Raw genomic sequence first — 13,442 nt, 5'->3', positions numbered from 1 at the left:
GGTTCACATAAGAGAAATAATGTGTTATTTGGTTAATGGATTATATGATTTATGTAAGTCCCTCATGATGATTACTTATGTTATATGAAAATACAAGTTTTGTATTATGTTTTAATTTGCAAAAATTGAATAAAGAGTTAAATTCAACCCGTCCTCTGAGATTAGCGCAAAGAGGGACTCTTAGAACACCTACATTCAAAACCTCCTTTAGTAAAAGAGCCTTTTCCACCGCAGGCCCCAAACAGTGGAACCTGCTCCCACCGGACCTTAGGCTGGAACAATGCCCAATTACATTCAAGAAGAGACTTAAGACGCTACTATTCAGACAAGCCTTCCCATAACACTTGTCCTTGCCTCATCCTCCACGGACCTTCTCTTCCTAAGCTCAGATGCCTAAGCTATTTAATATGTATATTAGTTTCATTAAATCTATGGTAACCCTCCGCTACCCTACCCCCTCCCTCTGAATACCTTGTTACCCCAAAAAGCCAACTCTTATCAGTTCTTACCAGTTTTGACACGTTACTCCCCATGCTTAAGCTGTATCCAAGTTTTTCTCTCCCCCTGTTCTATGTAAGACAACTTTGTCACTGTTTTTTATGGTTGCAATGTAAACCGGAGTGATAATTAACTCTGTTATTTGAACTTCGGTATAGAAAAGTTATAAATAAATAAATAAAATAAATAAGTAAGTATTTAATTGGAATAACATTTAAAGGGTGAGAAGCAGGATTGAATTTCTTAATCAGTCACTATTTCCATTGAGGATATAGGTTTGACCAAGTTCACGGTGAATAAAGAGGATACTGCGGTTGGTCTGGGAAGGGTGAAATCTGCTGCAAATGATTAGGAAAACACCATATAGCAGGGGTGCCCCGGAAACAATGTATAACACCGGTAGAGAGATTTGAAACCTTGGCTCTGGAGGTATGAAGATAGAGCTCTGCAGATAGCTATTTTGACTTGGTGAAAGTGTAAAAAGCAGTAGTATTGTCAGTGTTTCCATGTGTTGTGGGCAGGGTTATTCCCAGCCAAGATGTTTAACTCTGCTGGCAAATCTCTCCCCACTGGGCTGAACTCTGAGTCTGAGGAGGGCCACACCGGAGCACACTGAATTGGTTCCCTGGTAAGAGAAAGCATATTTTTGGACTACCTTGCTTTTTAACTTCTGCAATTTGTAAATCAGAGAACTTGTAGTATTTTTGGATTTTTTGCTCCCTTATTCACTGAAAAGCATGGCTGCTCTCTTGATTGTAATTTAAACCCTGAAACAATGGCTTTGACCATTTTGCCTGGCAGACACATCAGGCTCACTGGTGTATAGTTTCCCGGATTACTCCTGAAGCCCTTTTTAGGAACTGGCATCACATTGGCCATCCTTCTATCTTCTGGAACCGTGGCTAATTTAAAATAGGCTGCAAATCACCAGAAACAGGTCTGCAATTCATTTTTTAGTTCCTTCAGAATTCGGGGGGGGGGGGGGGGGGGGGGGGAATACCAATCACTCCTGGTGATTTATTATTCTGTAGTCTGTCAGTCTGATATATTACGTCCTCCAGTTTTTCAGTGATTTTGTTTAGTCACTCAGAATCGGTGTGGGTATGACTCCAACATCCTCTTCAGTAAAGAGATGAAAAGAATTTAATTTTTCTATTTTCTTATTCTCTCTTGATCACCCCTTTATCTCTGTGATCTGGCAGCCCAACTTACTCCCTCAAAGGCTTTTTGCTTCGAATATACTTGAAAAGTTATTTGTTTTCACTTTTATGGCAAGCTTCTTTTCAAATTCTCTCTTAAGCCTGCTTATTTTTTTTTTACATCTAATTTCCTGGAGGGGCTATGGAGAATATCATCATTGTCTATGCCCACTTTAGGTTGACTCCAAAATAACTAATTGATGAAGCAGCTGCACCACTCCAAAACCTGAGATTGTTGACTCTATGCTGAGGTCTGGCTATGGAAGTACAGGAAATTGGATTTTCCCACATTCTTGTCTGTAATTCTTGCAGAATGGAATGTATTGGACTTGCTGCTGGCTCCACTGGGGTATCCAGGATCTGGAGAAGGCCGAAGACTTCTGTGGGAGGTCCTTGCCCTTACAAACATTAACTCCAAGTGCCTAACCCAACTTATCCAGAAATCTGGAATAGGAAAAGTCCTCAGGCAAATGTTCTGGAGGCTCAGATGATTCCCACTCTTTCCTCTGATCCGTGAGGAGAGGGACACTGATCCAAGACTTCAATGATGACATAGGTGGGGGTCCTAGGTCACCTCAGATTTTTATTTTTTTTTAAGAGCACTGAAAAATGCTTTTTAGGTGACTGAAAAGTAAGCAAGGTAACAATTAGGAAAAAAAAGTTATGAAACTGAAGAATATCAAGATATCACTAAAAAACAACAGATAGGGTACACGTTCATGCTGAAGCTCAGATAAAAAAAAAAAGATTGAGGGGAGGGGTGGGTACACAGGAGCTCCTGTACATATGCAGTAGAGGAAAAGCTTCATGAGATAAGAGAAAGGTCTTTTCAGCGATGGTGAATGATATTACCCACGTGTCATAGCTTATTCAGCCCTGCTAGTCTACAGAGAATTTTGTTTCTAGGAACAGCTCCTACCATTTTGTCTGGCACAGACATCAGACACACTGGCATATAGTTTCCTGGATCACGCCTGGAGCCCTTTTTAAAAGCTGGCCACCCTTCTATCTTCTGGAACCATGGCTATTTTAAATGATAAGGCTGCAAACCACCAGAAACAGGTCTACAATTTCATTTTTTAGTTACTTTAGAATTCTGGGGTGAATGCTAACCAGTCCTGGTGATTTGTTATTCTTTAGTCTGTCAAAATGATTTATTATATCCTCCAGTTTCATATTGATTTTGTTTAGTCACTCAGAGTCATTACCATCAAAAAATGTTTGCAGTGTGGTTATGACTCCAAATCCTCCTCAGTAAAGACAGAGGCAAGAATTCATTTAATTTTTATGCTATTTTCTTATCCTCACAGAGTACCCCTTTTACCCCTCAGTCACCTAAAGCCCAACTGACTCCCTTATGGGCTTTTCGCTTCAAATGTACTTGAAATTTTATTACTTGTTTTTATCTCTATAGCAAGCTTCTATTCAAATTCTCTCTTAAGCCTGCTTAATTACTTTTTACATCTAACCTACTTATGATCTTCCCCTAGTTTCCTCAATTGGGTCTGCTTTCAGCTTTTTGAAGGATGCCATTTTGGAATTAATGGCCTCTTTTACCTCACTTTTAAACCACATTAGCAGTCATTTGGCTTTCCTTTGACCTTTTTTAATGCATGGAATACATTTTGTCTGAATCTCATGATAATGTTTATCTCCATGCCGCCTGCAAGGTTTTAATCTTGCGGATTGTTTTTAGTTTGGTTTTTTCCTAACATTTCTTCATTTTATAATTAAAGGTTACTGCAGTACTTTTCCTCAGTATTTACCTTCCTGTGACTGTTTCAAATTTAATTACATTATGATCAATGTTGCCAAGCGAATCCACCACCTTTCTTGTAAAGGTCCTGCATTCCACTGAGAACTAGATCAAATATAGTTCCCTTCTTGTTGGTTCCATGACCAACTGCTGCATGAAGCAGTCATTGATAACATCTAGGAACTTTACCTTCCTTGCTTTTCCTGATGTAACATTTACCCAATCATACTCAGATAACTGAAGTCCTCCATTATTACTGTGTTATCCATTTTACTACCCAGTTTTATGCCTGTTAGCATTTTACAGTTTTCTTCATCCTGGCCAGGCAAACGGTAATATATCCCCACTACTATACTTTTCCCTTCTGCCCCCTAAACGTCTATTCATAAGGATTCCAGAGAACAGTTTGCCTCTTGCAAACTTTTATCCTGCTCGACTCTAAGCCATCCTTAACATGTAGTGCCACCTCTCCACTAATATTACCCTGTCCAATGATACAGGCACAGTCTGGAGTCATTTTTATCTGTGTACGCCAATTTTAAATACTTAAGGGCTTTTTCAGCTTTTACAATAACCTCTGAGGACATTCTAACTTATTTGGTTTGCCAGTTTCCCTCACCATGCACTGCTGAGTGACTGTCAACTCTCCCCCCCCCCCCAAATTCTAGTTTAAAAGTTACTTTATCTCTAGTTGGGGATAGGGCTGAAACAAGGTGAGGGGGCATGATCTGGAAGGGCAACCGCTGTAAAAACCATTATGCTGCCTCGGGTTCTGCAAATGGAACAGGGAGCACTTCTGAGAATGCAACCTTGGAGCTTCTGGATTTCAATTTCCTACCTAAGAGTACAAGATCATGACTGCAAGCGTACATGAAGAGTAAAAAGAAAATCATTTTAAGAATCTCCACTGACAAATTGTTTTTGAGCACAGTCATCCCAGAGTAATATGACTTCAAAGTAAGGTCAATGCTAAGCTCTTAGCTTGGGAAGTTCATCAGCGATTCAGAGGATCATGTAACCCATTAGTGTGAATCCAGTAAAAATCCACAATTTTAGATGATCCACTGACTATTTCAATGTATATTTTTTTTTAATTTATTTTGCATTTGGAAACACAGGAACCTAATAAAAGATGACCGATAAGGCCCAACTGGTCCATCTCTGATTCTCTGCCACATTAGCTGGATGAACATATAAATTCCCAATTTTAAACCAACATCAGCAATTTCTCTCTTCCCCCATGTCTTTCAGACAATGTCTCAACCTTGCTACTACTATTGCCATCTATATCTCTCTCATCCATATTTAACATTTCATTACAGTATTGGCCTCCAACATCTCAATGGGTAGCCTATTTCAGGCTTTGTCTCTTTCCTTTTTGATTCTTACAAGTCTAATATTTAATTCAATATCCAGACTCTATCCCATCATGCCTTACCACCAAGCTTTGTAATAATCTAAACTGGTACCAAAACTAGTGGGGCTTTTGCCCAACTACTCCATGCTTAATGATGTTAGGGTTATAACCACAGCCACTCCATGCAGGTTACCCCATAACTCTTATTCTTCCATGATATGACGATCATTATCAGATGCCCAACAGACCTGTTCACATTGAGCCCAAGTATATCACCTGCATCCAAGTATTACACCTTACCTGTCTATGCTGGAAATAGTGCAGCCTGAAGAAGAGTTTCACGGAGAAAAAGAAGCAAAGTACTACTGACTTACAGCCAAGAAGTTTCTTCACATATCCTGAGAGAGACAGAGAAAAAAAACCTATCATACATCAACAAGAATCTATGACAACTGCAAAAGCAATACTTTTAGAGTGCCTATAAAGGGGATTGAACTGAAAGGGAGAGGGGGGGTGTAATCTCACACCTTATCAATGTAATGATCCAATGGCAGATGTATATTGTTATAACTTATGAGAAGGAAGGGGGAACAAATGCAGAGGATAATACCCAAACTCTAAGGCTATTACTCATGAATAGTCTTGAGATTGTTTTAATGGTTGTTTCCATCTTAAGACTATCCCCAGAGCAGGAGTGTGCTGGCCCAACCAAATTTAAGTCTGTTTTGGAAGTAAGGGCAGGGACAAAAAGGTATTGCAAACAATTTAAATTGTATTTATTTACACAATCACAAACTAAATTCAATGTACAAAAGACAATTGAAAATCAGAGGACATTCTCGTCTGTTCCTGCATTTTTTTTGCTTTAATGCAGCTATAGTGAAGGTATCATGCACATTTCTAATTCTAAAATATTCAATGACATAAGAATCTTGAAGAAATAGAGGTACAGAGAAGGACAACCAAAATGCTAAAGGGGATGGAATGGATCCTCTGAGAAAAGGCTGAAGAGTTTAGGGTTCTTCAGCTTGAAGAAGAGATGGCTGAGGGGAGATGTGATAGAGGTCTATAAAATCATGAGGAGAGGAACAGTTTACTCTTTCAAAAAATTAAAAAACTAGGGGACACGCTGAAGTTACTAATGGGCCGATACAGTAAAATCGCGGGAGAGCGCCCACTCTCCTGGCACATGCACAGGCCACTCTCCTGTGCGTGCGATACAGTATTTTAATTTATTAAAATTAGGGCAGACGGTAAAAAGAGGCGCTAGGGACACTAGCGCGTCCCTAGCGCCTCTTTTCGGACAGGAGCGGCGGCTGTCAGCCGGTTTGACAGCAGACGCTCAATTTTTCCGGCGTCGGTTCTCGAGCCCGCTGACAGCCACGGGTTTGGAAACTGGACGCCAGCAAAATTGAGTGTCCGGTTTTCGACCTGCGAGCCTATATTTTTTTATTTTTTTTTTTTAAACTTTCAGGACCTCCGACTTAATATCGCCATGATATTAAGTCGGAGGGTGCACATAAAAGCAGTTTTTACAGCTTTTCTGTGCACTTTCCTGGTGCCTGGAGAAATTAGCGCCTACCTTTGGGTAGACGCTAATTTCTGAAAGTAAAATGTGCGGCTTGGCTGCACATTTTACTTTCTGTATCGCACGGGAATACCTAATAGGGCCATCAACATGTATTTGCATGTTGCGGGCGCTATTAGGTTCTGGGGGGTTGGATGCGCATTTTGGACGCACTATTACCCCTTACTGAATAAGGGGTAGAGCTAGCGCATCCAATCGCGGGTTAACAGTGCGCTCCGGCGAAGCGCACTGTACTGTATCGGCCTGTAAGTAGCACATTTAGAACAAATCACTCAATACACAATTAAGCTCTGGAATTCATTGCCGGAGGATGTGATAAAGTCAGTTAACATAGCTAGGTTTGGACAAGTTCTTGGAGAAAAAGTCCATAAACTGTTTTTAATCAGGTAGAATTGAGGAAAGCCACTGCTAATCTCTCGCAATAAGCAGCATGGCATCTATCTATTATTTGGAATTCTGGCTGTATTGGCCACTGCTAGAAACAGGATACTGTCAGAGATGGTAAAATGTGAATCTGAAAATCTATTTAAAAAAAAAGTTATGAGATTTCAAGAACTGCACTAACTGAACCCTCACCCCTACCAAAAGAAATCACACTCATTAGGCCCACCACTTATCTAGTGGTGGGCCTAATGAGTTTGGCCCTTTCAAGATTCCTTTCATTCTCCCCTTCTCTGGTTACTCTTTGGGTCAAAGTAATGAGTGGAGGAGTAAACTAATGGCTAGAGCTGTGGACTGCGAATTCAGGAAACCAGGGCTCAAATCCCACTACCACTCCCCTTATGACCTTGGGCAAATCACAACCTTCCATTGCCTCAGGTACAAACAAAGCTAGATGCACTAAGCTGAGTTTTTTTTGTGGGAGGGGTCCCATTATTGCAGAGGTGGGAGGTGTCACCACGATAGTAGGCCCTCCCCTGAAAAATCGTCATGGTGGTACTGCCACATTATTTTTCAAAATGGTGCCGACCTGACCTTGCCCCAGCCACATGACTGTGGCAAGGTCCGGACCCCTCTCAGTTTGTAAGCCCTCTGGAGATGGGGAAATACCTATAGGATCTAAATGTAATCCACTTTTAAGTGCCAAAAGGCGGAATATAAATGAAAACATCATTGTACAAAAGTCTGAGCTTGATTTTACAGCCGCTCCTCTTCCCGACCAGCAAGTACGTCAGGAAAAAAGAAAATTAAAGTAGTCAAGAAACCTCACTATGTACCCATGCTTCCAGCCTGGTGCTATTGCTCACTGTTGAAGGGAGTGATTGAAAAATGGATTCTGACAGCCATCAGAATAGGCAGATGGACTATTCTCCTTGGGTCACGAAAAGTGAGGGTATGATGCACTGGCCCATAATGCCCCACTCTGAGCCCTATTACTAACCATGAATCCCTGTCATCATTAGCAAGTACATGGTAAACAAAAACCAGGGATATGTTATCAATAATTCTCTCTAATTTAAATGACAATGGGCCGGATTTTATAAATTAGCGCAATCACGTACTTTTGTTCACGCACCAGGCGCGAACAAGAGTACGCGGGATTTTAATAGATATGCGCGTAGTCGCGCGTATCCATTAAAATCCGGGGTCGGCACGCGAAAGGCTGCCCAAACTCGGCAGCCGGTGCGCGCCGAGCCGCACAGCCTGCCTCCATTCCCTCCGAGGCCGCTCCGAAATCGGAGCGGCCTCAGAGGGAACTTTCCTTCCACCCCACCGGCCCTATCTAAACCCCTCCCCTACCTTTGTCGGCATAGTTACGCCTGCTTTCAGCAGGCGTAACTTTGCGCGCGCCGGCCGGCTGCCCCGCTCCGAGTTCCGGTCCCGGTCCCGGGAGCTGGTCCGGAGGCCGCAGCCACGCCCCGTGGCGCCGCCCCCAAAACGCCGAGTCACGCGCGACACGCCCCTCCATGCAAGCCCCGGTATTTACGTGCGTCCCGGGGCTTGCGCACGCCGCCAAGCTTATGCAAAATAGGCTCGGCGCGCGCAGGGGGGGTTTGGGGTAGGTTTTCGGGGGCTACGCGCGTACCCCTTTGAAAATCTACCCGAATATACACAATAAGAGAATCTTTGGTAGAATACAATAGTATCATGCAAAACATTTTTATTAATATAAAAACATAACTCTCACTAGACAAAGTTAAAACTAACTAATCACCATTCACTCACTCATTCACACCATTAAAAATCAAACATCAAAAGACAATGTGACACAATACATGTTCCAATACATCATAGTGTGTTTGTTCTTACCCAACTATCCTCCAATACACAATGAAATTACCCCAGTGTGCACAAATAACTTTTAAATGAATTTTTCAGAAAACATTCTTTATAAATCCACCCATCTCATCTTTTATTTATATGGGGTTAAGTCCATCTCATCTTTTATTTATATGGGGTTAAGATGAATTCAGTCCCTTCACAGGGACTGAATTCATCTGCACTGTTCAACACACACTACGTCCAAAGGATCCTTGTTTCACCCCCACTGGGGCTTCATCAGGGACTCATCGATGTAACAAGTATCGTTTTTTTTCACTTCTTCACAAAGCTCACTCACTCAAGGAGGTTATTAAAATTCAGTCTAATATGGTATCATCACACACTTTAAACACAAATAATGTCTTTCAGATTATAATTCCAATCTCTTCACCGAATGTTCACTTCTCCACCAAGACAACGGATGTCACATGTCAAACAAATGTGGTCAGTTAGTTTTAACTTTGTCTAGTGAGAGTTATGTTTTTATATTAATAAAAATGTTTTACTTCATTAGCAAGTAGACATTTCTCATCCTGCTAAAAGACAGATCATCTTATCTCAGTAATCTATTTAACCTATATGTAAATTTTACTATTTTGGTTTTTCTTAACCTTTTAAACAGATGTGAAAGTCACAGGTGCAGAGTGCCAAACCCAATAGTAAATGTTTGCTACTGCACCACAACTGTAAACAAACACGGAAAGCCTGTTTGCTTATCCTAAAAGGTGTTTTCCATAGATAGCAGAATGAATCACTGATTACAAGTGATGATGTCATCTGGCATCACCAAACAGACCTCTCTCATATAGCTAGCAGAGCTTTTGCTCTACTGAACATATGCAGGAATTTCCACTCAGGCACTGCCTCGTGTGCCCCCTCAGCTGATTTGAAAGCTAATTCTAGCTAGGTAGTTGACTCTTTAGAGAAGGAGGTGGGTATTTAGTATGGCTAATTCATCCTGCTATCTATGGTAAGCAAGCTTTCATTTTCCGTCATTAAACAGGGCTGAATTAGCCATTAGATGCGGAGAATCCCCTAGTTGAGAGCTGCAGTGGAGCAAGTACTGAATAAATAGGCACCTTCATTTTCAGTTTTTATTTTATTTTGCCTGGGAATGTCAATGTTAGAACAAAAAAGGCATCCATAGAAAATGGCTTTTTATACTGATTTTTCTCCTATGTTATATCAGTCATTTTTCCCAAAAGACATCTTTTGTTATAATATTAAAATTCCCAGGCAAAATAAAATAAAAACTGAAAATGAAAGGTCCCTATGAATAAGCAACCCAGTCCCCACTATGGAGAGTAAACTACTTAGTAAACAGGCAATGCAAAATTGCTCAGTAGAATCTATATGGGTAGAAATCCCATGTGTGTTGGGTAAGAGTATAGTGATAAGAATATACTACCGTCCACCTGGACAAAATGGTCAGACAGATGATGAAATGCTAAGAGAAATCAGGGAAGCAAACCAATTTGGCAGTGCAATAATAATGGGAGATTTCAATTACCCAAGCAAAGACATGAAGCAAAATGCCTTGCACATCAATAAATATCCACAAAAACAGCGTGCAAGGAACTGGTAAGCAAAGTCCATCATAAAGATTATAATAGTTTTTTTATTTTACTAAATTTCTTCAGCATACATAAGATGATATTGATTGTGGGTCCCTCCCGATGCAGCCACCGCGAAACACGGACCATGTCGGGGGACTTTAATGATTGTTTTTGAAGATGTATGGAGTTGCCACTAATAATGCTGAAGAAATTTAGTAAAATAAAAAAACTATTATAATCTTTATGATGGACTTTGCTTACCAGTTCCTTAAACGCTGTTTTTGTGGATATTTCAATTACCCCAATATTGACTGGGTAAATGTAACATAAGGACCTGCTAGAGACAAAGTTCCTGGATGTAATAAATGATTGCTTCATGGAGCAATTTGTTCAGGAACCAACAAGAGAGGGAGCTATTTTAGATTTAATTCTTAGTGGAATGCAAGATTTGGTGAGAGAAGTAACTGTGGTGGGGCCACTTGGCAACAGTGATCATAACATGATCAAATTTAAACTAATAACTGGAAGGGGGACAATAAGTAAATCTGCAGCTCTAACACAATTTTAAAAAGGGAAACTTTGATAAAATGAGGAAAATAGTTAGAAAAAAACTGAAAAGTGCAGCTGCAAAGGTTAAGTGTTCAACAGGCTTGGACATTGTTTAAAAATACAATCCTAGAGGCGCAGTCCATATGTATTCCGCGCATTAAGAAAGGTGGAAGGAAGGCAAAACGATTACCATCATGGTTAAAAGGTGAGGTGAAAGAGGCTATTTTAGCCAAAACAAATCCCTCAAAAATTGGAAGAAGGATCCATCTGAAGAAAATAGGATAAAACATAAGCATTGTCAAGGTAAGTGTAAAACATTGATAAGACAGGCGAAGAGAGAATTTGAAATGAAGTTGGCCATTGAGGCAAAAACTCATAATAAAAACTTTTTAAAATATATCCAAAACAAGAAACCTGTGAGGGAGTCGGTTGGACCATTAGATGACAGAGGGGTTAAAGGGGCTCTTAGGGAAGATAAGGCCATTTCAGAAAGACTAAATGAATTCTTTGCCTCCGTGTTTACTAATGAGGATGTTGGGGAGATACCAGTTCCAGAAATGGTTTTCAGGGGTGATGAGTCAGACGAACTGAACGAAATCACTGTGAACCTGGAAGATGTAGTAGGCCAGATTGACAAACTAAAGGGTAGCAAATCACCTGGACCGGATGGTATGCATCCTAGGGTTCTGAAGGAACTCAAAAATGAAATTTCCGATCTATTAGTTAAAATTTGTAACCTATCATTAAAATCATCCATTGTACCTGAACTGGAGGGTGGCCAATGGAACCCCAATATTTAAAAAAGGCTCCAGGGGCGATCCGGGTAACTATAGACCAGTGAGCCTGACTTCAGTGCCGGGAAAAATAGTGGAAACTATTCTCAAGATCAAAAATCGTAGAGCATATAGAAACACATGATTTAATGGGACACAGTCAACATGGATTTACCCAAGGGAAGTCTTGCCTAACAAATCTGCTTCATTTTTTTGAAGGAGTTAATAAACATGTGGATAAAGGTGAACCGGTAGATGTAGTGTATTTGGATTTTCAGAAGGCATTTGACAGAGTCCCTCATGAGAGGCTTCTACGAAAACTAAAAAGTCATGGGCTAGGAGGCGATGTCCTTTTGTGGATTACAAACTGGTTAAAAGACAGGAAACAGAGATTAGGATTAAATGGTCATTTTTCTCAGTGGAAAAGTGTAAACAGTGGAGTGCCTCAGGGATCTGTACTTGGACTGGTGCTTTTCAATATATAAATGATCTGGAAAGGAATACAATGAGTGAGGTTATCAAATCTGCAGATGATACAAAATTATTCAGAGTAGTTAAATCACAAGCAGACTGTGATACATTACAGGAGGACCTTGCAAGACTGGAAGATTGGGCATCCAAATGGCAGATGAAATTTAATGTCGACAAGTGCAAGGTGTTGCATATAGGGAAAAATAACCCTTGCAGTAGTTACACAATGTTAGGTTCCATATTAGGAGCTACCACCCAGCAAAAAGATCTAGGCATCATAGTGGATAATACTTTAAAATCGTCGGCTCAGTGTGCTGCAGCAGTCAAAAAAAGCTAATAGAATGTTAGGAATTATTAGGAAGGGAATGGTTAATAGAACGGAAAATGTCATAATGCCTCTATATCTCTCTATGGTGAGACCGCACCTTGAATACTGTGTACAATTCTGGTCGCCGCATCTCAAAAAAGATAAACTTGCGATGGAAAAGGTACAGAGAAGGGCAACCAAAATGATAAAGGGGATGGAACAGCTCCCCTATGAGGAAAGGCTGACTAGGTTAGGGCTGATCAGCTTGGAGAAGACACGGCTGAGGGGGGATATGATAGAGGTCTTTAAGATCATAAGAGGTCTTGAGTAGATGTGAATCTGTTATTTACACTTTCATATAATAGAAGGACTAGGGGGTATTCCATGAAGTTAGCAAGTAGCACATTTAAGACTAATCGGAGAAAATTCTTTTTCACTCAACGCACAATAAAGCTCTGGAATTTGTTGCCAGAAGATGTGGTTAGTGCAGTTAGTGTAGCTGGGTTCAAAAAAGGTTTGAATAAGTTCTTGGAGGAGAAGTCCATTAATGGTTATTAATCAATTATACTTAGGGAATAGCCACTGCTATTAATTGCATTAGTAGCATGGGTTCTTCTTAGTGTTTGGGTAATTGCCAGGTTCTTGTGGCCTGGTTTGGCCTCTGTTGGAAACAGGATGCTGGGCTTGATGGACCCTCGGTCTGACCCAGCATGGCAATTTATGTTCTTATGCTTGCCCAAATTTACTGTCACTCTTTGAGAGATTGTTCAGACAGTAATGGGATGCAATGATGTTTAATAACAACCATGTTGCAACTTTGCAGATGTCTTCAAGTGGAATGGCTTGTAGATGAGCTACTGATATAGCAATGGTTCTAACATGATGAGTCTTGATGGTATCTATAATTTGTAGGCCTCCTACATCATAGGAGTGATATAGTCAGCTAGCCATTTGGACAATGTATGTTTGGCCACTGCTATGCCTAGTCTGTAGGATCATAAGAGACAAATAGCTGAAAAGTTTGTCGATAAGGAAGAGTTCTTCTTCTGTACAAAGCCAATACCTATTTATAGTCTAAGGCAGCAGTTCTTAATCAGTATGTCACCATGAGCTGGGAGGCGAGTCT

The 13,442-nt window shown here is 40.6% G+C and overlaps 1 long non-coding RNA gene across 2 annotated transcripts in view; it reads right to left on the bottom strand.

Annotated features, from left to right (window-relative positions):
* LOC115082335 overlaps positions 1 to 13,442 on the bottom strand; it is a 78,364-nt gene that overhangs the window by 22,313 nt on the left and 42,609 nt on the right. For both annotated transcript variants that reach the window (XR_003854141.1, XR_003854140.1), the window contains exon 4: positions 5,111 to 5,208. This is a non-coding gene — a long non-coding RNA (uncharacterized LOC115082335). The remainder of the gene's footprint in view (positions 1 to 5,110; positions 5,209 to 13,442) is intronic.

This window comes from Rhinatrema bivittatum, unplaced genomic scaffold, assembly GCF_901001135.1.
Source record: "Rhinatrema bivittatum unplaced genomic scaffold, aRhiBiv1.1, whole genome shotgun sequence".
Classification (NCBI taxonomy): Eukaryota; Metazoa; Chordata; class Amphibia; order Gymnophiona; family Rhinatrematidae; genus Rhinatrema; species Rhinatrema bivittatum.
The sequence above is the reverse complement of the archived record's forward strand: the minus strand, read 5'-3'. Positions and strand labels throughout refer to the sequence as shown.